We start from the raw sequence: 23172 nt of genomic DNA, 5'->3' as shown, positions 1-23172 counted from the left end.
AATGTGTGGTGTGACAATATAATGGAGTCATATGTATTATGTGATCAAATAACTGATTTATTTAACACAATGACACAGAAATGCTCAAATTATGCATTTGTGTGTAAGCCAAAGGAATTGGGGTATGGGAAGGGGGACGGGGGGTAGGGGGTGGGTGACCTGTACATTGCGAGTGGGGGTAGACAGGATCAGGGTGAAGGCAAGGTATGGGTGTGTGGGCAAAACACCACCGCAACTGAAGAGGTGTGTGTGGTCTGTTTGCGTGGGATGAAGGCTTCGCAAGTTGTTAATGAGCTCAAAGTCCAGCGTTGAGTCAGTACAAATTTCCAGCAGGGGGTTGGTGAAGAGTTATAAAGTCACTGTGGGGTTAAGGGAAGTGATGCAATGTCACCAGGGGCCGGCGTCCCTAGCACTCCCGGTGGTGCCCTCCACACTTACCTGATACCATACACACGGTCGACATGCCGTGAGATGCGATCTGATCGCATCGGCACTCTCATCGCACGGCATGAAGGAGTGAAGAGGGCATCAACGATACCTGTCACAGGAGACAGGGGCACAGATGGCAGGGGCAGCGGCACAGGAACAGCTTCCCCCTGCCGCATACATCAGTGGACACCAACAGACCCCCGCAGTGACCCGGAAGTCTATACGGTCGGACTTCCGGGTCACTGCGCATCAGCCCGGCAGCCCCAGGAGAAGCCCCTCTGGCCGCCGGAGCTATGTAAGTATAAAGGCACAGAGACTATATAGTGCAGATCTGCACTATATAGTCTTGGCTGCCCTCACTATGTCACTGCCGATTTGTGCTCACTCGGGAGCGCGCATCGGCAGCGCATCGGGCTCGCAAGCCCTACAAAGTACACAATTGGCTTGCGATATGGCTTCCGATGTGCACTATATCGGCAACATCGGAAGCCATATCGCCCCCGTGTGTACACACCATGAGGCTCCCTACGTTCCGTCCATCCCTCATCTCGATGTAGCTTCCTTCTCCGCTGGTGCCTGCACAGCCGTGCTGTAGACCCGCATAGCTACAACACTGTAGCACTCCACTTTGGGGTCCTGCTGTGAAGCGTTTTCCGTGAGCAATGTGACAGTGGAGTGACGTGTGCTCGACTCCCGATGGGAAGGAGACTTAGGGTAGAATGTGTGGCATTTCTGTTTCCTCAAACGCGTATATCGACCTTATCGATCTGGTGATGTCAGCTGCCGGCCCCCCGCATGTCCGTCACAGCCCCATTAGCATATGGGAACGCCCATGAACGCTGGGCGCTCCCAAATGCTAATGCATTCCCCGGCGCAACCGCCCTTCTCTGCCCCCCCCCCCCGCTCGCCGTGTGGGGTGCGTGCACCCAGCGAACCGAATGTCCACCGTGGGTGCACGTACCCTGTGTCTGCTCATGCGCAGAAACATGCATGGGCATATGCAAAACATCGGAGGACTGAAGTGAACAGAATAAGGTCCTAAGTACACACTTTGAGGGGTCAATCTTATCTGCTCAGTCCCCGGTGAATTAACACTGGGGACCGACGTTTAGCCTTTGCACATGCGCATAGTACATATGCAGGGCTGCTATGTGGGCGTCATACGGAACTTGCATAGTCACCGTGGCGCTCGCACATGGGCTGGATGGGGGCACTAGCATGCGAACACCCTACGTTTCCTTGTAGTAACCAAAATAATGCTGGGCGCTCCCATGGGAATGCAGGCCTGGCAGCATACCACCCCATTCTCGGGACTAACGCAGCATGTCTGACTAAGCCCAGACTGACAGATTTGCAAAGAGGGTAAAAATCATTCAACCATCAAATGATTTCGGCCCCGAATGCTACACCGTGAATGGATGTTTATGCAAGACATCCATTTGCAAAGCCGCAGGGATGTGGAGACCGTGGCGGGGGTAGGCATTCGTGAAAATGGCGTTGTTTGGCTTGCTAAGCAGCGAAGTTATGCTGCTTAGCGAGTCAACCAGAATCACTCCCTATGCGATTTCAACTACACCAGATTTTTACTAAACTACATTAGTTCAGTACAGGGTTGTCAGTATTGCATGCAATTTCAGCAGCTATTCAGCTATTCCTTGTGGAAAGAGATGGTAGGCATGTGATATGCAATGGGTTTATTTGACTTGGTGGTCATCCCCTCCTCATCCAAAACCCCTCCTGCCCCCCTCAGGTGCAGCGCAGTGCATACACTTTCTGTATTTAGCTATTCAGACCTGTTCACTAGGCTGTGTATATTCACTGCCTAGTGAGCAGGTAAATGGCGCCATGCTTACACATTCGCTCGCATGCACCTGCAGAGTGGTAAAATCATTCAATGGTTACTCAACATCGAATGCTTAAGCCTGGACTAACTGCACTGTTTTTGAATAGAGATGGCTGAATTGGGGATGGGTGCCAGGGCCGGCAACAGAAATCATCGTGCCCCATACACTGCTATCTCTGAAGCCCCCACCCAGTGCTATTTTTCAGCAGGCTCCAGCAGGAACTGAGGCCCTTAATCTAGTTCACTCTTTCTGACAAAATCCTTCTTAGATGGACAAAACCATGTGCACTGCAGGGGGGCAGATTTCAAATGTACAGAGAGAATTAGATTTGGATGAATCATTTTGTTTCTGTGCAGGGTAAATACTGGCTGCTTTATTTTTACACTGCAATATAGATCTCACTTTGAAATAAAACCCCACCCAAATCTAATTCTCTCTGCACAAGTAACACCTGCCTCACCTGCAGTGCACATGGTTTTGTCCATCTTAAGAATGATTTTGTCAGAAAGAGTGAACTAGATTAAGGACCTCAGTTCCTGCTGGAGCCTGCTGAAAAATAGCACTGCCCCCACCCCATCAAACATCATCAACCCATTCCCATGCTGAAACATAAACGGGACACACTCCCTCACCCTGTGGCCTTCTATCACACTGACACACTCCCTCAACCCGTGGCCTGCGTTCTATCACACTGACACACTCCCTCAACCCGTGGCCTGAGTTCTATCACACTGACGTGTTCCCTCACCCCTCGACTTGGGCTCTATAACACCAACGCACTCCCTCATCCTGCATTCTATCACATTGACGCACTCCTTCTCCCTGCACTCTATAAAACTGGCACACTCCCTCAACCTGCAGCCTGTGCTCTATCACACTGATGCACTCCCTCACCCCACGGCCTGAACTCTATCACACTGACTTACTCCCTCACCCCATGGCCTGAGCTATATCACACTGACAAATTTCCTAACCTTGTGGCCACTCCCCATCCTTACCCCCCCCAGCTAATTCTGACCCTCCCCGCTAGTGCTTAACCCTCTTACCCTGAGACCTAACCCCCCCAAATATATACACATACTGTATCATACCCCTCACTCTTACCTGTAGAACATCCACAGAGTGCAGTCTGGCTGGGCAGGCCTGGAACTGCAGTTGCGCAGCAGAATCTACTTTCCCTCTTGCCCGGGCAGTAGCAGCCTCCAAACCATGTAGCTCTGCCCCCTGGCAGGATCCCCTTTAGCTCCGCCCCATCCTGTCCCATGAAGCCCCACCCACCTGCCGAGCGGGGGTGCCCGGCAGCTGAGCCATTGGCGAGCCATCTGAAGCTGGCAATGGTGCAACTCAGTGGAGTGGAGGGCCCCGTCCTCAGATCGGCGGGGCCCGAGATGGCTGTCCCCCTTGACCCCCCTGTCACCGGGCCTGGTGGATGCTAATGTCATGTGAGGTCACCCGCCCTCCACAAACAGGCAGGGGCATGCCTGTGTTCGCACGGGCCCGCACAGCATTTCTATGGATGCGCCCACTGTTTTTATGTGCAAACGCTGAAGCATGCCATACCTGCCCCTCCACCCCCATACCTCCCAACATGACCCTTTCCAGGAGGGACACATCGCTCTGTTCCTGGACTTCCCTCTTAATGTATGACTGCCATCACCTGTTTTGAAACACCATTCTCAGCAATTAACCTTTTCAACACAGGTGTCTGAAATCATACATTAAGAGGTAAGTCCAGGAACAGAGCGATGTGTCTCTCCTAGAAAGGGTCATGTTGGGAGGTATGCACCCCCGTGCAGCATGCCTCACACCTGGTGTGTTAATTGCACCCCAGCACCTGCCCCCACATGCAGCATTCATCATACACCTGACTGTGTTAATTGCACCCCAGCACCTGCCCCCACATGCAGCATTCATCATACACCTGACTGTGTTAAGTGCACCCCAGCACCTGCCCCCCCCCCCACTGTGCAGCATGCCTCACACCTCCCCCATGACAGTGTTAATTGCACCCAGCGCCTGTCCCCACATTAAGCATTCATCACATAAATGACTGTTAATTGCACCCCAGCACCTGCCCCCACATGCAGCATTCATCATACACATTTATTCATTATTATTTATTAACAGTTTCTAATATAGTGCAGCATATTCCGTTGCGCTTTACAAAAGGAGACAAACAGGGTATTTACAGACAGTCAAAGGTAGGAGGGCCCCTGCTCTCAAGCTTACAATACACACATGACTGTGTTAATTGCACCCCAGCACCTCTTTCTCTCTCCCCCCCGTGTGGCATGCCTCATTCCCCCCCCCCTCATGACAGTGTGGTAATTGCACCCCCCCCCACCATGCCTCATACCTCCCCCCATGACATGTGTTAATTGCATCCCAGCACCTTCCCATCTGTGCAGCATGCCTCACACCTCCCGCCATGACAGTATGTTAAATGCAACTCCCCCCTCCCCTTAGTGTATGCATACCTCCCAACATGAGGGGCACAATGCTCTGTTCCTGGTCTTCCCTCTTAATGTATGAGGGAACTGCTGCCCCCCGCCGCGGGACACTGCCGGCCGCAGGAAAGACATGGGAATGTCCCCAAAACTAGAGGTATGGTAAGAGGGAAGTCCAGGAGCAGTGCATTGTGTTATGTTGGGAGGTATGGTGTACGGTGGTTGTGTGCATCACAAGCACAGCTGAACATGCTGCTAGTGAGAAGCAGAAAGTGGATTTTGTAGTTCAGCAGCTCGTGCAAAACATCTTGTGGAGCTGCCAGCTGGTGCTTTGTAGAGATGGCTAGTGAATCGCTGCCTTGACTCAGTGACTCGAACCATTAAGCTGAATACATGATTCGAGTGATGCAGCCCACACACGCATCGATTTTAGAATGCGTTTTGTACTTTTAAAGTACAAAACGCATCGTGCGTACAATTATCGGGGTGTATTTGTGCGGCGTGTGCGACGCGATGCTGTGCTATGCGCGTTCCCGGGGGCCGATTTTAGATGTCCAAAAAAGTATGTGCAGCAGGTACTTTTTTGGACATTATCGCATAGCATCGGGCTCAGCATTATACAGGCATACGAGCCGATGCTATACGACGGGTTTTTTTTTTTTTTTTTGGGAAATAATTACATACAAATTGTTATCAACAACTTTATTGCAGGTTTAAAACATGTGAACTCGAACAAAGTAAAGGTCAGAAAAAGCCAGTGAAAAAAAGGGCTTAAATCGCACAGCATCGCAGACAGCAAAATAACCATCACATCGGGTCATGCTTAATTCTGGCAGAAAAATTGTAAAGAACCATTGTACAGCCAAAAACGCATAGCACTGAAATCGGTGCATGTGTGGGCACCATTAGTCACTGTGGCAAGAGCCGAGACAGCAGCAGCAGCATTATAGCATAGTAAGCTCAGCCCCTCCTCTTTGAATCGTCAGGCTTAGTAGGAGAAGTAGCAGCTGAGTTCAAGTTAAGTCTATGCTGGGAGCCGTGCACTGTCCTCTCTGCCTGCAATTCCACACTACTCATGAGCCCAGCCACTGACTAACTTCCTGTCTGCCGGCACACAGCACACACTGAGGGACAGAGCCTCTGCTACTCACTGAGTGTGCTGTGAGCCGTGCACTGTCTCCCTGTGCCTGCAATTCCACACTACTCATGAGCCCAGCCACTGACTAATTTCCTGTCTGCCGGCAAGAGTGAAAAATACAAGAATGATGAGAACGGTCACATGGTCTGATCACATGATGTGTGATGTAATCGCAAACGAAAACTGAAGGGGAACTAGCTAACTACCATATGGGACACATCCTCTCATTTCCTTATTATACGCCATGTTTGTGACTGTGCACTAATTGTGTGAGCACATATTACACATTTGTCTGCTGACGGTTCGTTCGACGTTGTCCCTACATCGGTGAGTGTCTTGAAAATCTCAGTGCACAGAAAACACACACATGCAGATTTACTTATACTGTACTAATTACTTGTAACACATATTGCTTATACTATTTATTTACCAAAAGTTTTTGTTGTCCTATTCCTTATAGGAATCTGTACCAAAGGGACTTATAGTTGTGTTATGTGCTAGAAAATAAAAAATATATCCAGTTTTTTTCTGATCAATCTATTTATTGATCTATCTAATTATCATCTAGCTCATTATAAGCGCTGTTATTGATGGAACGAGGGAACTATTAATGTTGCTTTAGGAGTTTTATATGAAACTTCTTATCTTATGCAGTAACATAACGATACAGAATACTTTTACCTGCTAATGTTCATGTTGCTTTAATGTTTACAAATGCTGACACTGTCAGCTCTGGTGTAGTGTTCAGATACGGATTGGATGTTATTATTATCTTGGGACTTGTGTAGTTTCACGGCGCCAGTAAATCGCATGCAATTTGATGTGCGATGCGATTTATTAGCTTGACCCGATTTCACATGGGGAACAATGTTAAATGGCCCACAGACCCCAAATAGCCACCCTGAAGTGTGAAATGGCCCCCCAATTGTTAACGCCACCCCACGATCAACGCCAACCCGAAGCGTGGCGAGCGCAGCGAGGGGTGGCGGTACGCGTCCTCCGACCTTTTCATACCCCCACTATCCACGTCGGCGTGGAGTTGAGAATAGAAAGTGTGGCGAGCCCGAAGCGTGGCGAGCAGACGCGGATACCTTCACAGCTATACGCGTCCCCTCGCCGGCTTCACAGGTATCCACGAGGCGTGGCGAGGGGACGCGGATACCTGTGAAGCCCGCGAGGGGACGCGTATAGCTGTGAAGGTATCCGCGTCCCCTCGCGGGGCTTGCTGCGCTCGCCACGCTTCGGGCTCGCCACACTTTCTATTCTCAACTCCACGCCGACGTGGATAGTGGGGGTATGAAAAGGTCGGAGGACGCGTACCGCCGCCCCTCGCGGGCTCGCTGCGCTCGCCATGCTTTGGCTTGACGTCGATCGTGGGGTAGCGTTAACAATTGGGGGGGCCATTTCACACTTCAGGGTGGCTATTTGGGCCATTTAACATTGTTCCCTATGTGAAATCGGGTCAATTGGGCCATTTAACATTGTTCCCTATGTGTAATCGCGTCGGTCGCATCGCATGCGATTTTTTTTGTCCGCATGCGATGCGACCGATGCAATTTTTTTACTGCCTAAGATCAATATCGTGGGCGCCGTTCTAGGAAACAAGTACCAATACATGTCAAGTAATCCGTGTCCCAGTGCGGGGCTCACCATGCTTCGGGCTCGGTGGCTCGCTGCGCTCGCCACACTGTATAAGATCAGCTCCATGCCGTAGTGGATAGTGGGGGTATAAACAGGTAATAAATAGCATTGCACATCAAATCGCATGCGATTTACTGGCGCCGTGAAACTACACAAGTACCATTATCTTTTATTTATATAGAACCACAAGGGATCTGCAGCAACCCAAATACAGAGTACATAAATAAAACCGCAAACCGTGATGAATGCTGGCCATACATCAGACTATCTTTCCTCCAACCTTGAAACTGACAAATCATCCAACTTCTCTGTCCAAGTTACACACCACCATACCTAATCCACTTTTTCATCAGATCAGAAAACCTGAGCATTTTTTCTCAGACCAGCCAACTTCTTTTCAACTTGGGGGGTGACATTTAATGGGATGAGATTTTTAGAAAGGTTCTGAAATCGCACATTATCCCATTTTCAGAAATCTGGATTTTTTTTTTTTTACTATTTAATGGGATATGAATTTGCGGGTGAAAGGTGTGATATGGTGCGAGTTTTAGTCATGAAAATGTGAGAAATGAGATTACTTAGGTACTATTTTTATTTTATCTCTATGTTTTTAGTTCGTCTTTAACCCCTTCAGTGGTGTTTTTTTTGGGGGGGGGGGCGCTCCCTAAAAAAACTGCTGGGTCCGGGCAGTGCCGCTGAGCTGTCAATCAGCCGCTGCCTGGGCCTGCGCCTCGTCCCTGCCCCCGGCAACCGGCTTGTCATAAGCCAGGGGAGGAGGAGGTGTGGCAGAGGGGAGGGACCAGGCAGCGCTGAAGCTGCCTGAGTTCAACTTGTAACTCAGCAGCGCTGCCCGGCTCTAAACAGTGGCAATCCCAAGAATTTTCCAGGCTTGCCAGACTGGGCACTGAGGCACAGCCTGTAAAATTCTCAGGATTGCCACGAAGGGGTTAAGGACTTTGCTTTGACATTTCTTTCTTAAGAAAGCAAAGTTGTTTTAATATTATAACTAATTTGATATGTTAAAAGTGTGCCTCCACTAAGAAATTACTTTGTTTGGCTGCATTAGAAGCCAAACTGCCCCCTTACGTGAATATTATCTATTACATTTCTGGGCTAAACTCCAGCAAATTTTATCTATCCATTCTAAGGCTGTGTACACAGGGGGGCGATTTTGTCTAATATCGCAGGCAATATGGTCGCTGAGCGACCATATTGCCTGCGATGGGAGTGTATATCGCTGGTGCGCGCTCCCATTTTCTCCCCCGTAGTGATCGCTGGTCGCAGGAACATGCTCCCCCCGGCAGTTTCTTTTTCATCAGCGACCATCTCTGGTCGCTGATGCAAATGGGACACTGAGCGATATATCCCCCCGTGTGTACGGGGCTTAAGGGACTTATTACTAAAGCTGGTTTCAGCATTATTCATCATTATTCTTTTTTGCACCTAATCCAGTGCGGGACACACATCTCTGTGATTATGACTAGCATTTTCCCAGACTTCCAGCATTTTTTTCCAGCACGCCTGTTTTTTTCTTAGCACTACCAATAAATTATTGGTTACTACCAGATGCCTATTTCCTGTCATTCACCTTCCATATAGCCAGCGAACAGAAAAAGGACCAGGCTTTCATCGTAGGACAACTGCACGCATGCGTACTGCAACCCGTATGCATGTGCAGTGTATTGATAATAAGCTGCTGTGCAAATTGTAGCCATGCAATCTGTTCTGAATTACCCCTTTTAACCATCCCTTGCCTATAACTGGCACTGGTTCTAAATATACAGGGGCAAAATTAGTAGAGGTCCCCCTATATTTGAAGAACCAGCACCAGGCTCCACTAGCAGGGGTGTAATGCCTAGGGCACACTTGATGGGGCGCATGGCCAAAGCATTAATCCACCCTAACTAGTCAGCTCAGGCCAGAGATTCTTGGGGGTTGGGGACCCCTCCAAATAAAAGGCTCTTCCTCTCCAGGGGAATAAAGTAATAATGTCCTTAACAGTGGGATCACAGGTTCCAGCAAGATGTACCAGCATGTGGGGCATTAACCCCTTGAGTGGTGGGTTTTGCTGGGGCAGGACAAACCTACTAGGGCAGGTTTGTCCTGCCCCAGCAAAACCCACCACAGAATCTAGGAAGCCGCAGCTCCCCCCTCCTCACCTCCGCTCCCGCGCCCCCTCACCTCCGCTCCGGCGTTATTACTAAGCCGGAGGCTCCCCTGCTGCCTGTCGGTGATCACACAGGCAACAGGCTCTCCCGAGTCCCCCCCGAGCCACGCCGACCATCCCTGAGCCTGTCGCCTACGTCACAGTGAATGGCCGCTGTCGGCAGCGGAGCTCTGGGTACGATCGCCCAGGAGGGGGGGGGGGACCCCTAAAGGTTGTGCGCCAGTGGTGCTCCGCTAGAGGCACCACTGGCGCGCACCTAATGTAAAGTGGTATGCCTGGAAATTTTCCAGGACAGCCTGCTGCGTCAGTGCAGTTGAGTCCGGGCATACCACCCAAGGGGTTAAAATCCGCTGGTACATATAGTCCTCATGCAAAGGCAATATAACCGCATAACACCTATTGTTTTAATACTTTTTCACTTTCATTCATTATGGGGTACTGAGGTCTTATAACCTTGGGGATAGAGGGTATCCGACAGGAGACAGGCACATAACATTTTCTTCAACCAGGGTGTGCTGGCTCCTCCCCTCTACTTCCCCTTACCAGCCAGTTTTAGAAAATGTGCACTCAGGAGAGGATGCACACTCCTGGAGCTCCAGAGAGTTTTTCTTCAATTTCTTTTAGTTTGTTATTTTCGGGTTGCTGTTTGGGCTTAACAGCTTCCCTGCGATGAGGGAAGCCGGGGGAAGGGACTGCTGCAGGCCTTTCAAGGAACAGAGCTGATCCCTGCTGCAGGTCCACCGACCTGAGAGGGTGCTGTTACCGCGGGCATTGCGCTGCAGCGAGCACACAGCCAGCTGCCGCACACCCCTGGCTCAGCCTGAAAATGTCGGTGGTGAGTGATAACCGGGTCCCCTCAGTGGGGACGCCGGTTTTATGTGCGGCATAATGGTGATGGCGGCGCAATGGCCCTGCACAGGGATCGCGCGCAGCTGTTTTAACACTGCAGCCACGCCGACAGACTGGATGCCAGGCATTGCCACTGGACCACCAGGGCATATACCGCTATGTGGGTCAACCCTTATTAAAGGGTTACCAGGCGCCAGTATAAATATTAGCATAGCCCGGACGCCATTACAAGGGGCGGGGCTTAGCTCAGAGCGGGACCTGAGCGCGCCTGTACACTGCTTCCTGCTTCTTCTCATGCTGTGGGCGCCATTACAGCAGAGCAGAGCTCACTCCTCAGCGCAGCCTTGAAGGGAGAGAGATCAGTCAGCAGAGACAGCAAGTATAGCGCTTGATAGCGCTTCTAGTGAGCTATAAGCCACTGATAGCAGCACACAGTATTGATAATATTGGTGTCTGTGCATAAAAGCCGGTCTATCTAATCGGTAGACCAGGTTACAGGGTGCTGGTGTCCCCCATATTCCTCTGAGTCCCCCACTGCTAGTTAAGCAATTTTACACTGTCATATATATATATATATATATATATATATATATATATATATATATATATATATATATATATATATATATGTGTGTGAAACTGCACATAGTGTGTTAGATACATATATACTACTGTACATTCACTGTGTGTGTGTTCAGTGTGACTGCAGTGTGTTAAGGGGGTATTATTTTCTCCAACATGGTGAGAAAAATAACTTGCATGATTTGCAACAACAAGTTTGCTCCTAGCTCCACATCACAGGTTGCATGTGAGCAATGTATGTCACCACAGCTCAGTAGCTTGTCTCCGCAGCACAGTAGCTCGCAGGCTGACTCCCAGGAACCTTCATGGGCTACTGGTATGAAAGCCATGTTAGAGACTGTGTCATCACAGCTGGCGACAAATAATATGCAGACTAAGCAGGTCCAACAGGATTTAAAGGTCCTGTCAGCAAGGGTGGATATTCTTACACCCATGCCAGGGGTGTCCCGCAAAAGGGCGCTTGATGCCGTGGCACCTGACTCCGATATGGATGATGGTGATGGCAATGGTGATGGCGATGGTGACGCAGATGATATTGTAGATACACAGGCGTCACAGTCTTGCATTCAAGGTACTGAAAACCTTGTCCTTGCTGTTAGAGAAGTACTAGATTTACCTCTAGCCACACTGGTTGAGGGTGACCCATTTTTTGGGTCACACAGAAGGCAAGACATAGTCTTTCCTGAACAGTCTGATTTAGAAAAATCCAGAGTCTGATCTCTGGAAAAATCCAGATAAACGCTTTACATTAGAAAAATCCAGAGTCTGATCTCTGGAAAAATCCAGAGAAACGCTTTACATTGTCCAAGCGTTTTAAATCGACCTTCCCTTTTGACCCCACGGGCAGGAAGGTGTGGGAGGAGCCCCCTATAGTGGACGCTTCGGTGTCCCGCCTTTCAAAAAAGGTGTTGCTCCCAGTCCCAGGTACCTCTACCTTAAAGGTTGATAGGAAACTAGATGGCACAGTAAAGGCTATGTATACAGCAAGTGGGGCATCTCAACGCCCGGTGCTTGCTAGTTGCTGGATGGCGAAAGCCATCTTCACATGGGCAGGCCAGATACAAGAAGGCCTGTTGGGTGACATGGATGTGCCTACGGTAGCTGAAAAGCTACGCCACATCCAGGACACAGCAAAAATGATGTGCGAAGCACAAAAGGAGTTAGGTGCAATTAATGCCCGCAACTCGGCCATGGCTGTGTCGGCCCGCAGGGCCCTGTGGTTGCGGCAGTGGGTCGCTGATGCGGACTCCAAACGCAGCGTAGAGAGTCTCCCCTTCACTGGGGATAGACTCTTTGGGAGTGAACTGGATGATTTGATATCAAAAGCTACGGCTGGTAAGTCCACATTCCTCCCGTCAGCCTCCACCCCGGTAAGACGCCCTTTAACAGGGGGTTCACAGCAGTCCTTTCGGACCTCTAGATTCAGGTCCAAGGCTAGAGGAGGCTCCACCGCCAATAGAGGCGCCAGAGGTAAGCCTAGGAAGGCAGCGGCTGCTGCTACAAGAGACCGTAGCACAAGCGCAGCTGCCCCTAAGCCCGCCGCATGACGGGCCACTCCCACCTCGGGATATTCCCATGGTGGGGGCAAGACTGAGGTTCTTCAGTCACGTGTGGGATGCATCCGCCCTCGACCCTTGGGTCAGGGCTATTATTTCACACGGTTACAGGCTGGAGTTCGAAAGACCACCCCCCCAGAGATATTTCAGGTCGGGACTCCCTGCAGCAGCGGAGGATCGCAGAATCCTCAGACAAGGAGAAGGGTTACTTTTCAAACCTATTTGTGGTTCCAAAACCAGATTGGTCGGTTCGACCCATCTTAAATCTAAAGTCCCTGAACCCCTACTTGAGGGTGTTCAAATTCCAAATGGAATCCCTGAGGGCAGTGATTGCAGGTCTGGAGGAGGGAGAATATCTAGCGTCCATCGATGTGAAGGACGCGTACCTCCACATACCGGTGTGGGCCCCACACCAGGTTTTCCTGAGATTTGCAATCCTGGAGGAACAATTCCAGTTCCAAGCCCTACCGTTTGGACTTTCAACGGCCCCACGAGTCTTCACCAAAGTGATGGCGGAGATGATGTCCTTATTAAGGGCTCAAGGGATAAACATCATCCCATACTTGGACGATTTGTTGCTGAAAGAGAAAACAAGACATCTCCTGTCTCAGCACGGATGGATCCTGAATATACCAAAATCTTCACTGATTCCGTCCCAACGTCTCCAGTTCTTGGGGATGATTTTGGACACAGTGGAGAGAAGGGTGTTTCTCCCAGGGGAGAAGATTGCAGCAATACAACAGCTGTTGAGGGAGGTGCTAGCCCCAGAAAGAGTCTCGGTCTACCTCTGCATCAGACTGATGGGAACTATGGTGGCCTCATTCGAGGCGCTGCAGTTCGGGAGATTCCACTCAAGAATTTTCCAGTGGGACCTATTGATCAAGTGGTCGGGCTCACACATCCACATGGGAGGAAGATGTTTAACACTTGCGCTGCTGAATCTATATTGTTTTTGCCTATGAGCTTTGCTGAACAAAAGGACAACCGGAGACACTCAGTAATAATGTAACAAAATTTTATGCATATAAAAAGAATTGATAAAAAAGTATATATTTTTTAATTTATACAAATATATTATTAAAATCAAGTACAAGTATGATAAAGCCTGCTCAATAGGTATATAAGGTAGAAGACGCTCTCCACTTCTTTAACAAATAGATGTTTTAGATGCTTAATAGCAAGGAGCAAAGATTATGCAAGAATTGCAGCCAGTCTTGTTAGTTAGCAGAAATAAGCTGTTAAATGGTGGGGGGAAGGTTGCGGGAAACACAAGCCAATGCCGATGGAAATAGGCAGATAGAATATGCACAGAGGACAAGTAGCGTAGCACCTTTTAGCGTATGTAGCGCAGATGGAATAGTTCAGGCGACGCACTTATGTCCTGGACAGTATGCTCACCCTCCTTGAGATGGATAGCCGGAGGGGCCGGGGAGCACGATGGTGAATGCAGCTCAACCCGGTGCACGTGGTGGTACTGTGTCTGTAGCTCTGACGGGGAACCCGGAAGTGTCGAGGGCTCAACCCGGAGCGAAGGCTTCGTGACGTCCGCCGGAGAGGGCAGGGCTCCGATAGGCTGCCGGCTGGAGTGGGAAGCCATAGGCAGTGTTGAACGGTGGGAGATGTAGTATGCTGGCTGTAGTTTGGCTCAATTGGTAGCGTGAGCCGGCTCCAAGATGGCGAGACTGTGATCTCAAACAGTGGGAGGTTTCTGCAGAGTAGCGGAAGTAGGCGTCAACGCGTTTCGTACCCTTGGAAACGGGAACTTTCTCAAGACAATGTCCATACATCCACCTCTATGGTATTTATCGTATCCACATAATTGATGTTAAATTAGCATGATTTAGCAATAAAAACAATTGTGAGTGTCCGGTGTCAAGGCAATATAATTTCATTTCAAATAATCTATATTAGGTAATCCCAGATAGAGCATAAACAATCCAATGGAAATATAAATTCATTTGTTCAATTTATTAGTAAAAATAGTATCTGATTAGGTTCAATTATGTAATCAATGGTTCAGAGGATAAGGCTATACATTTTAAGCTACAGATTTCATTTAAAGAAAAGGGGGGGGGGGGGAATGGAAGAGGGAAATCAGAGACAATCAAGTAAATCCAAATGACAGAGAGACAGATTTGTACATGAACATACAGAAAAATAAAAATAATAATAATAAGAAGAAGAAAATATATATTTAGTATTCAAATATATCAATAATTTGTTTAGTGTTCAAATATATTGATAATTTGATATTCCAGTTTAGCAATCGAAACTAGAACCCAATTATATGAATTCATAAATCTTTGTTTATAACATTCAAATATACATATATATATATCAAAATATATGGAAAAAACACATACAAATAGATACACAAATATATTTTATGCGCATCCCTCGTATATACACTTGTATATATGTTCTTAGTCTGACAAAAAAACACATTTATATATCCACAAAACGCACATGTACACTGTTTACAGAAATACATAAACAGATATATTATACTAAAGAAAGGATATGGAAGGAATTTAACACTGTATATGGGGAATATATGGCTCATAAGAGAGTTCTAAATATAGATGTTAAAGGTTTATATGAAGGCATTCACTCCTCCAGTAAGGCAAATTGATGTGGAATATGGGAAGCAGCGTCTGCAAACCCCAGACATCATAGTAAAACTAAGTGCCTTGGGTAGACCCCGATCTCCATAGTCCACTCAATGACCAACTGGGTTCTGCTTAATAAAACCAAAAGTCTACGCAAAGACCAAATAAAAAGAATAAGGGAAGAAAGATATTGGAGGGGAAAATTAATCCATACATGTGAGATCTAAAGATTCATTTAGGCCTAAGGGGTTTAGAGTTTCAAGTTTGAAGATCCATGAGGATTCCGCTAAAGCGATCACCGCCTCTTTTGGTGTTCGCAATGTGTTCAAACCCCATGACTTTAAGTTCACTGGGATCCGCATTATGATGATGTAAAAAATGACGTGGAATGCTGTGATTTAAGTTTTTTCTCAATATATTAGTACGATGTTCCCTAAATCTGGTATTCAGACTCCGGGTGGTCCTGCCGACATATTGAAGTCGGCACGGACATTCGAGGACATAAACACAGTATTCTGTGTCACAATTTATAAAAGATTTTATATCAAATGTCTTCTTGTTTGTAAATGATATTAGTTTGTTAATTTTATTACACATGTGTTTGCATGTAAGACAAACGTTCTTATTACATCGGTAATTTCCTTTTGGTTTGTCAGGAAGCCAGGATTGTTGGGGGATGGTGGGGAGGGAAGGTAAAAGACTTGGACAGACGATATCTTTGATGTTCTTACTTTTTTTTTAAATCACTCTCGGTTTACTACAGGCAGTTGGAAGGATTTTGTCATATTTTAAGATCTCAGAATTCTTCAAGATGTTTTTTTTAATAGCTATGGATTCGGTATTAAACTTAGAAATGAATAAGGGGGGATTCAAATTAGAATTCAAAACTAAATTGTTTTTGGTTTTAGATTTAAGTAGACTGCTTCTAGTTGTCGATTCAGCTAATTGGGAGGCTTCCTGTAGAAGGGTTTCAGGGTACCCTCTCCTTCTAAAGTGACCAAGCATAGATTCGGATTGTAGCTTGAAGTCACTGTCCAGTGTACAGTTCCTTCCAATCCTTAATAGTTGGTTTTTGGGGATGTTGGAGACCCACGGTCTGTGGTGGCCACTCTCAAAATGTAAATAATTATTAGTGCCAACAGGTTTAATATAATTATTAGAAATAAGTATTTGATTGTGTATTGAGAAGGCAATATCCAGGAAGGTTACCGAGGTGAAACTAAAGTGGTGAGTAAAAGTGAGATTGAAATCATTCGAATTAAGAAAATTAACAAATTCAAGTGCCAGATCGTGCCTCCCTTTCCAAATAATAAAGAGATCATCGATAAAACGGCCATAGAGGACCAGATTCTCTCTATATGGGCCGCCCCATATAAGCTCTTCCTCGAGGCGGCCCATATAGAGGTTTGCAAAGCTTGGTGCAAATCTGGTCCCCATGGCCGTCCCAACCTGCTGCAGATAGTGAGTGTCCTCAAAAATAAAGTGATTGTGAGTGAGAATAAAGTGAATGGAATCTGAAATGAATTTTCTCCTAGCTTGAGTAATAGTTCCATCATGATCAAGGTAATAATTAACTGCTTCGATGCCCAAATGGTGGGGTATGTTAGTATAAAGTGCCTGGACGTCCAGGGTTAGGAATGCCCACCCGTCCGTCCAGGGCATCTCATGGGTTTTGTCCAATATGTGCATAGTGTCCTTAATGTGAGAAGAAAGATTAGTGACGTGATTCTGGAGGTGAAAATCAACAAAATGTGACAAATTAGAAGTGAGGGACCCAACACCTGAAATAATAGGTCTACCTGGGGGTGCAGTGAGGTCTTTGTGAATTTTAGGTAAAAAGTAAAAAGTGGGTGTGACTGGGTGAAATGAAAATAAAAATTGTGATTCCTCCCTGGATATTGCGTCCTCAAATACAGCTTCATCCAGCATGTGTCTAAGCTGGGAGGGGTGGGGTTGGATGGCAGAGGTTTGTAATATCTTGTATCACTCAGTTGTCTGAGTGCCTCAGAGACATAGAAGGTCCTATCCATCACAACAACCCCACCCCCCTTATCTGCCTGTTTAATCACCAGTGACAGATCCTTCTTTAGGCTGTTTAAAGCTTGGCGCTCTAATTTACTCAGATTATCATGTCTATAAAATTACTTAGAATTGGATTTGGCACAGATTGTTTTGAAGTCTTCCATGGTTTTGTTATAGAAGATATTGATAGCTGGGCTTTTATGCTCCAATGGAAAAAAGTTTGACTTTTTTTTGAAGAGTCGTTTGACAGATTTAGGGTCAATGGTTGAATCAATATTATAAAGTAATACATCTGTAGCTGAGTTTTCTCTTAACAAGGATTCAAGATCCTGTAAGGATGATTCATCGTTTTTATCTAGTACTATAGGTACACAGTCATTTTCTAAAGTACTTTGCTTAAGCTCTTTTGCTGCAAAGTAACGTTTTCTGCATAAATCCCTTGTGTACTTGTTAAGAGAAACAAATAAATCGAATATGTTAGGGTCTTGTCGAGGAGCGAAATTGAGACCCTTACATAATAAAGTTTTTTGAGCGTCAGTTAAATCATGCTTGGTCAAATTAAAAAGGCCGGAGGTATCTACTGCAATCTTGGTTTTCTGCGATCCCTTTCCACCTCCTCTTCTTCCTCTCTGTCTCTTGTTCTTTTTGGGGTGTGACTGGTTAAATTTTCGTAAGGGTTGTAATCTTGCCAGGTTCTCGTCTGAAAAACCTGGTCCCTATTGTTCCTATAATTAGGAGTACTTTCGGAAGCCGACTGTGAAATTAATCTATTAGGGGGGTTTGATGAATATTGTTTACGTACAGGATTTTTCTGATACGTTCTGTTATAATGATTGGTCTGTCTGTCTCTCTGATTATAATTTGAATTAGAAGGCCGTCTATATCTATAATTTTGGCGTTGTGGTTGAGATCTATATGTATCTCTGGCCTGATCATTAGTTTGTGGATCTTTATGGTAAGTTCTTACCTGATCTTTTTGGTAATCATTTTGGTCACGGGACCATTTTCGTTTTTTATTTGAAATAAGTTCTCTTTCAAATCTCTCCACTCTACTATTGACCTGTTCATCACGTTCTCTGAAACTGGGGTTATCTTTAAAGGGTAATAAATCATCTTTAGTCTTTTCAATTTTAATCAAGGTTTTATCCACTGTTTCCTCTCTATAGTGTATCAAAATTTTCATAAGGGAAAATGAACAGCAGTCCAATGCTTCATTCCATTTTTTTAGTAGTTCAGGGTTATCATTGATTGAAAGATGCTTAAATACCCTTAATCCTCTCGGGATAATTTTGGCATCTAGGTATTTTTGGAGGGATACACTATCCCACCAATTACGCATCTCATACTTCAAAAGGTCTTCCAGACCAAAAAATAATTTATTCATGTCTGGATTGGCATTGGAAGGCTGTTCATCATATCTGGGATTACCAATGAAATGAGGAGAGATAGCACTCCCTTCTAGTTTTACGATCATTATAACATTTGAAATCTGTCATTATAGCTTTTGTTCAGCACTTGCTCAGTATAGGCAAAATAATTAATAAAAAGAATAAAATAATTAATTATATTGTATTAGCTGCACAGGATTAGCGTTTTCAGACAAAAGGGAGGGGGGGTTGTGGACGTAGGAGGATCCAAAGGAGAGCCTCTTCTGTTCACAGATCCTGGCGTTGTTTAGGAAAAGCAAAAGCTTAACCAAAATATCAAAGAATAATATATTGATATATGTATATAAACTGAATTAACAGCTGCCGCAAAGTGTAAGTGAGCGTGCTAGGTCTCACTAAAGGAATTTAAAAAGGAGGAAGATGTTTAACACTTGCGCTGCTGAATCTATATTGTTTTTGCCTATGAGCTTTGCTGAACAAAAGGACAACCGAAAGCACTCAGTAATAATGTAACAAAATTTTATGCATATAAAAAGAATTGATAAAAAAGTATATATTTTTAAATTTATACAAATATATTATTAAAATCAAGTACAAGTATGATAAAGCATGCTCAATAGGTATATAAGGCAGAAGACGCTCTCCACTTAGATCACAAATAGATGTTTTAGATGCTTAATAGCAAGGAGCAAAGATTATGCAAGAATTGTAGCCAGTCTTGTTAGTTAGCAGAAATAAGCTGTTAAATGGTGGGGGGAAGGTTGCGGGAAACACAAGCCAATGCCGATGGAAATAGGCAGATAGAATATGCACAGAGGACAAGTAGCGTAGCACCTTTTAGCGTATGTAGCGCAGATGGAATAGTTCAGGTGACGCACTTATGTCCTGGACAGTATGCTCACCCTCCTTGAAGATGGATAGCGGGAGGGGCCGGGGAGCACGATGGTGAATGCAGCTCAACCCGGTGCACGTGGTGGTACTGTGTCTGTAGCTCTGACGGGGAACCCGGAAGTGTCGAGGGCTCAACCCGGAGCGAAGGCTTCGTGACGTCTGCCGGAGAGGGGAGGGCTCCGATAGGCTGCCGGCTGGAGTGGGAAGCCGTAGGCAGTGTTGAACGGTGGGAGATGTAGTATGCTGGCTGTAGTTTGGCTCAATTGGTAGCGTGAGCCGGCTCCAAGATGGCGAGACTGTGATCTCAAACAGTGGGAGGTTTCTGCAGAGTAGCGGAAGTAGGCGTCAACGCGTTTCGTACCCTTGGAAACGGGAACCTAGCACGCTCACTTACACTTTGCGGCAGCTGTTAATTCAGTTTATATACATATATCAATATATTATTCTTTGATATTTAGGTTAAGCTTTTGCTTTTCCTAAACAGCGCCAGGATCTGTGAACAGAAGAGGCTTTCCTTTGGATCCTCCTACGTCCACAGAAACCCCCCCCCCTCACACATCCACATGCACAGGTTGATTCGCTTGTCTGTGAAGGCAAGACAGTCCCTGCAGTGGTGGCTACATACGCCAAATCTCCTGGCAGGGAGACGATTCGGGATCCAGGAGTGGATCTTGCTGACCACAGATGCCAGCCTTCACGGCTGGGGGGCAGTTGCACAAGGGATGCGATTCCAGGGCCGGTGGTCATACATGGAAACTCAGCTCCACATAAACATCTTGGAACTGAGAGCTGTACACTATGCTCTTCTGGAGGCTCACTCCCTCCTGGAGCATCAGGCGATACAAGTCCAGTCGGACAACGCAACGACTGTTGCTTACATAAACCGCCAAGGTGGCACGAAGAGCAGAGCGTGCATGAGAGAAGTCTTCAAGATTCTGACCTGGGCAGAGACACATGCTGTGGCGATATCTGCCATCTTCATACCCGGGGTGGACAACTGGGAGGCGGACTTCCTGAGTCGTCACAACCTCCACCCCGGGGAATGGAGTCTGCATCCTCAGGTGTTCGGAAGCATTGTAGATCTGTGGGGGCTCCCACAGATAGACTTAATGGCCTCAAGGACCAACCACAAGGTGGAAAGGTATTGCTCAAGGACAAGAGATCCTCAAGCAGAGGCAACAGATGCTCTGACCGCGGACTGGTCATACGACCTAGTATACCTATTCCCGCCCCTCCCCCTCTTGGGGAGAGTGTTACAAAGGATCAGACATCAGAGGGTGCAGGCAATCCTAATAGCTCCGGATTGGCCCAGGAGAGCATGGTACGCAAGTCTGCAAAACATGCTGATATAAGAACCGTGGCGGCTGCCTCTAAGAAGAGATCTTCTAATACGGCCTGGAGGTTGAGCGGAACATCCTAGCTCTGAAGGGATTTCATTCCTCGGTCATAAACACCATGACCCGGGCCAGGAAGGCAGTGACGGCCTCGCACTACCATAAGATCTGGCGTAGATATGTATCTTGGTGCAGGCACATGAGTTTTCCGCCAGCAGATTTTAAATTAGACCGTTTCCTACATTTCTTGCAGGTGGGCCTTGATTAACGGACTCTGGCTGGGGTCTTTAAAAGTTAAAATATCGGCCCTTTCTGTCTTTTTTTCAGAAAAAAATCCTGAAGTCCAGACCTTTCTGCAAGGAGTCTTGAGAATACAGCCTCCATTTGTGGCGCCAATGGCACCTTGGGATCTAGATGTTGTCCTGGAGTTCCTTCAGTCAGCCTGGTTTGAACCAGTGGACTCCATTGACTTAAAATACCTCACCTGGAAGACGGTGACGCTACTGGCTCTGGCCTCGGCCAGAAGAGTCTCTGAGCTTGGTGCTCTCTCTTGTAAGAGCCCATACTTGATTTTCCATCAAGACAGGGCGGCCATGACAACAGTTCCTGCCTAAAGTGGTCTCGGCGTTCCATATGAACCAGCCAATTGTGGTTCCTTCTTGTTCAGGGCATAAGGATATTCCTGAGTCACTTGATGTAGTTAGAATCCTGCAGATCTACGTTAAGAGAACATCAAGGATCCGTAAGACGGAGTGTCTTTTTGTGTTGTATGACGCACAAAAGAAAGGGTGCCCAGCATCGAAACAATCGATTGCTAGATGGATTCATTTCACTTTACAGCAAGCATATGTGGCAGCCCATTTGACTATTCCGGCCTCAGTGAGAGCCCACTCCACTAGAGTCGTAGGAGCATCCTGGGCGGCTGCTCGAGGTGTGTCAGCATGGCAGCTATGTAGAGCTGCCACCTGGTCTGGTCAACACACTTTCGTCAAATTTTATAAATTTGACACTGTGGCCAGTGATGATACCCAGTTTGGGCAGGCGGTGTTGCAACAGGCTCCGCACGTTCCCGCCCTTTCTGGAAGCTTTGGGACCTCCCCAAGGTTATAAGACCTCAGTACCCAATAATGAATGAAAGTGAAAATAGGATTTTAATACCTACCGGTAAATCTTTTTCACTGAATTCATATGGGGTACTGAGCGCCCGCCTCAGTGCGGTGCTCTGTTGCACAGGTTGTAATCCTGTTATTGCCTTCTTGCTGATTGCAATTTCTGGCATTCTGAAAAGTTATAGGTCCGTTGACCTGTTTAGGAGCAGCTGAGTTTTGGTGACTAATTGCTCCACAATAATCTTAATATCATTTATGTTCTAAGTAACACAATGACGGGGTTAACTACGTTTAGTTGAGAGAGTTGTTGTGTTTGTTGTGGTGTGCTGGTGCTAATCTCACCATGTTATCTTTTTTTTTTTAATTTTATAATCTTTATTATATTTTATATTACAAAAGACATTACATACATTACCTTACATACATATAAACATCCAAACATACAGCTTGTGTAGACCATTTCACATTATTAAAAACATTTCTACATAAAGTGCTGAGTATCGGGGGTTTTTTATTTTAAGACTGGCTAAGCTTCTCTTTGCTATCTTACCCTTTCCTTGCCTTCCTTTTCCTTCCTTCCCCTTTCCCTTTATTTCCCTACCTTCCTTGCAATTCCTTTGAGACGGGGCAGAACAGAACGGCCTTTCCACTTCCCGCTTACTCCCAACCCTATTATTCCATTGCGTGCATACATACATAAGAGGGAAAAAAAAAAAAAAAGAGAAGAGGACATATATTTATATATGTCAATAGTGATACTAATATTATACATATATTTTGTATTATAGTGTTTATATTACTCTATCCTAGCGTGAAAATTATTTTTACTTTTGTGTCTTCTTATTACTGCAGAATTATTCTTTCATAAAAAGGTGACTGTATATAGTGATTCCATATTAAATAAAACTTACTCATAATATTACGAGCATGTGCTAAGTTTTTCTCTTGTTGTATAATTATATTCACACGTGTTTTCCATTGTTCTATGTCTGGTGCCACATTAGACATCCACCGACTTCCCAATATAACTTTTGCAATGGATATAAGGTTGACGATGTATGCTTTTTCGTTCCTATTCATATCCCCCTGTACTATTCCCAATAGGCAGCATTTCGATGTCAGGATTTCTATTGGTACCCCAGTACTCATTATAATATATTTGACTT

General features: G+C 46.3%; 1 protein-coding gene across 5 annotated transcripts in view; it reads left to right on the top strand.

Annotated features, from left to right (window-relative positions):
• TICAM1 (TIR domain containing adaptor molecule 1) overlaps nt 1-23172 on the top strand; it is a 115082-nt gene that overhangs the window by 35256 nt on the left and 56654 nt on the right. For 2 of the 5 annotated variants that reach the window (XM_083179262.1, XM_083179264.1), the window contains exon 1: nt 5778-6185. The exons of the other annotated variants lie outside the window; for them this stretch is intronic. The gene's annotated coding sequence lies outside the window, so the exon portion shown is untranslated. Of the gene's footprint in view, nt 1-5777; nt 6186-23172 lie in introns of those variants that run through there. 5 annotated transcript variants of the gene reach the window in all.

Source organism: Crinia signifera, chromosome 1 (assembly GCF_055691185.1).
Source record: "Crinia signifera chromosome 1, ASM5569118v1, whole genome shotgun sequence".
Lineage (NCBI taxonomy): Eukaryota > Metazoa > Chordata > Amphibia > Anura > Myobatrachidae > Crinia > Crinia signifera.
This window is presented reverse-complemented; position numbering and strand designations above follow the sequence as displayed.